We start from the raw sequence: 4,197 nt of genomic DNA on the forward strand, positions 1-4,197 counted from the left end.
GGAGGTTTCCTCGATACCAGACACAGGGGGAGAACCTCTGGTTTCTGACAGACCTTCTGGCTATTTGGAGGGTCCAGGTTTGTTTTGCTCCGGTCCCATTTGCGAGGTAACAGCTTTCAGATGATCTAGGTGTTTGTTCAGGACTGTACCGCCTACCCGAACTTTCTAAGTCACGGGACCTGACCTCGCACCAACCTTGCCTCATACACATACAGGGCCATTTCCATGGTTCCAGCACCATAACTTCGTCCTCTGATTTAAATTGTCTCTTAGAAGAGGCATGTGGCTAGCATTGGTGTTCCTGCTGCCATTTCACCCTCCTCCCCTCAGGTCTGGAAATATCAGGTTTAACCGGGTGCAGAGACTTCTCCCGATCAGCAACTCTGCTGAAGCTATCCCAGTTGTTGCATACAGGGTGGTTCTATAATCGAACAAGAACCAGGACAGTTTGGTATCAAGTGATGCTGTAGGCTGCTTCTTTATGTCTGCCTTCAACGTTTGGACTGCTCTTTCCACTAACCATTGAGTGATGAATGGTATGGAGCTCTCCTTATGTGCCAAATGCCATTTGACTTTAGGAAATATTGAAATTCCCTGCTGGTAAATGACATCCCATTGTCAGTACTTCTGGGGGATGGTGTATCGCAAACGATGCTTGCAGCTTCTCAGACGTTATCCCAGAGTTTGCCAAACAAACTTTTGGCATGTCCAAACACTTTGAATGGGCATCTGCAATGACCAGGAACATCGAGCCCATGAAAGGACTGGCATTGCCGACATACAACCGAGTCCACGGTTTACCTGGCTATTCCCAAGAATGTGGGGGCACCACTGGTGGCAATTATTATCCTTGTCAGCACGCTGGGCACTGCCCCACCAACAACACTGTGTCAGCATCAAACCCCCGGCACCAAACATAGCTTCTTACTAGCATCTTCATCTTGGAAACCCCTGGATGACCTTGATTCAGTTCACAGATCACAGAATCCCTACAGTGTGGAAACAGGCCATTCAGCCCAACAAGTCCACACCACCCCTCTGAAAAGCATCCCACCCTGACTCATTCCCCTACCCCTGCATTTCCCCATGTCTAACCTACCTAACCTAAACATCCGTGGACACTACAGGACAATTTAGCACGGCCAATCCACCTACTGTACACTCTTTGGACTGTGGGAGGAAACCTGAGCACCCACACTCACGCAGACACAGGGAGAATGTGAAATTCCACACAGACAGTCACCCAAGGGTGGAATCGGTTCAGCTTGTATCTGCTGGTGATCTTTACTCGGAACAATCATCCTTGCTCCCCATAGTAATATGCCGTTCTCTGTGGTGATTTGGTCTCACTGAGTCCAGAAAGGTTTTAATCCCGGTTGTGATGGCCCTTCTGTTTCCCCCATTACCATCAGCTGTTTCAGTTTCGCTAGGACAGGATTGTTGTGTCCACAGTCAGATATTGTTCGCAGCAACTGGAAGGGTCTCCAGGAAGTTTAAAACTAAAAATGACTGTTCTAGGGAGGTACCACCGGTGGAGTATGTGCCAGTGTGAGGCAGCTCAAGGCATCCACATTAGCCTTTTGACTTCCTGGACGGTGTTCTAACTTGTACACGCTGAGAATAAGGGCCCGACACTGAAGAAGTCTACCAGGAGCTGTGGACAGCACTGCCTTGTCTTCTTTCAGTAGGGGTTTGTGATCTGTTACTGTGACAACTTCCGGTCCATAAAAGGTACTGATGGAAGTTCCTCACACCAAAGACGACCGCCAAACCTTCCTTCTCCATCTGGGCATATTGGCTTTCGGCATCAGCCAAAGTCCACAAAGTGTTAGCTATTTGGCATCCCTCTCTATTGGACCACCGATGAGCTAACACTACCCTGATAACGTATGGGGAGGCATCGCATGTCAGCACCACCTCTCGCTTTGGATCATAGTGGGCCAACACCTTAGATTATAGCTGCTTTTTCACTTCCCTAAAGGCTATTTCTTGGCTACGTGACCATTTCCAAGACTGACCTTTCTTCAGTAGTAGGTGCAAGGGTGATAAGATGGAGGCCAGGTTACGTATGAATTTTCTGTAATAATTCACTAACCCAAGCAAAGACCTAAGCTCTAATACAGATGTGGGAGCTGGGGCTCCTTTGATCACACTCACTTTATCTTCCAATGGGTGTAACATGGTTTTGTCAACTCTGTAATCCAAGTAGGTCACTTGGGATACCTGAAACACACATTTTTCCCCTTCGGAGGCGTATACCTGCCCAGGAGAAACGTTTAAGTACTGTGTATAAGTTCTCCAAGTGCTCTTTATTGGTCTTCCCGATTATTAGCACGTCATCCAGATAAATGGCAACCTGGGGTAGCCATTGTAAAATGTTCTCTATGATCCGTTGGAAAAGTGCACAGGCTGATGATACCCCAAATGACAGTCTTGTATATTGATATAAATCTTTATGGGTGTTAATTGTAGTGTACTTCTGGGACTCCTCATCCAGTCGCAATTGCAGGTAGGCGTGGCTCACATCCAGCTTTATAAAGGATAGCCCCGCCAGCTTTGCTTACAAGTCCAGTATGCGAGGGATCGGGTGTTTGTCCAGCTGTGAGAAGTGGTTTACTGTTTGCTTAAAATCCCCACAAAGGGGAACTGAGCCGTCAAGCTTCACAATCAGTATGACTGGTGCTGCCCATTCTGCAAACTGCACTAGTTTGATGATTCCTTCGCTCTCCAGTATCCTGATTTCAGCCTCTACTTTTGCACACAAGGCTGATGACATCGGGCAGGCTCTGCAAAAATCTCGGAATTGCTTCCTTGTCAACATGGAAAGTGGCTTTGGCTCTTTTGATAGTCCCAAGCCCTTCACGAAATACTCCGGAGTAATTCACTAGGACTTCACTGAGGCAGCCATTTTCTCATCAAAAAAACGTTGCGCCAATCAGGGGAATCTTTCTCAAACAATCCCACCCCAATAGGCTTGGGCCCAAGCCTTTTACTACCATCAGCGGTAACTGCACCAACTGCTTCTCATAGGCAACCAGAAATAAAGTTGTACCCTTGATCTGCAGCAGTTGCCCAGTGTGCGTTCTTAGTCTGGCTGAGGTCTTGCACAAGCTTAAGTGTTGGAGTCCCAAGCGAGTCTTGTTAAAGACAGGTTCCGCAACCACAAATACAGCTGCACTGGTATCTACCTCTGTGGGAACTGGGTGAACATTTAACCAAACGTTAATTTTAATTGGTTCCGATTTGGGTATCACTAAGCAGTAGGGGTACTTTCCAGGGGGTGCACTCTCCTGGGTATCAGCCTAGGAGTTTTCTTACTCAAGTCAGACCTTGTAGGACTCCTTTGCTGTCTCAATTCCGCATACTGCAGCAACCACAATGGCTTGCTGGCCCAAATCCTGTAGAACTTTTTAAGCTACTTGGCTGATGCTTGACTTTGTTGTGGGGTTCTGCTGTGGGCTGTCCTAGGTCCCCCTGCTCAGTCCTCAGAGTGGGGCTCTGTAATTGCCTACCCTCAAGTGCTGTTCCCCAAGCTCGATCTGACAGGTGAGGGAGACTGCTTCCATTGTGATGTCCTGTAGCTCCCATACTCCACTTGCAGCATTTTCTAATAGTTGTAATGCCTGTTTAAAGTCCACTTAGGCTTTAGCTAGTAGGCGCTTCTGCATGGTTATGTCATTAATCCCATGTACTGAACAGTCTCTCAGCATCTCATTCACTGTTAATCCAAAATCATTGGTCTGCCAGTCATCACAATCTCATCAAAAATCCTGATAAGGATTCCCCCGGTTCTCTAACTGCCAAATAAAACCAACAGCGTCTCAGAATTAGAGGAGTTGTAATATTCCTTAACCAATTCTGTCAACTCTTGAAAGGTTTTAGTGCCTGGTGCCTCTGGGAAAGTTGTCTTTTAAAACCAAGAATGCTGCAGGTCCGCAAGCAGTCAGAAGGATTACTCATTGCTTTTCATCTGTCCCAATGTCATTTGCTGGGAAAAAAATCTCATTCTTTCCATATACTGGGCCCAGTCTTCAATTGCAGGATCAAAGAAGTCAACCCTCCCAAATAAAGGCATGGTGCCAAAAATTCTTACCCCAACTGTTCTTCAGGCATATACTGTTTTCTCCCATCACCACTGAAATAACTGCACGTAACCCTGTAACCCTGTAACCCTGTAACCCTGTAACCCTGTAACCC

Source organism: Rhincodon typus, chromosome 48, assembly GCF_021869965.1.
Source record: "Rhincodon typus isolate 14 chromosome 48, sRhiTyp1.1, whole genome shotgun sequence".
Lineage (NCBI taxonomy): Eukaryota > Metazoa > Chordata > Chondrichthyes > Orectolobiformes > Rhincodontidae > Rhincodon > Rhincodon typus.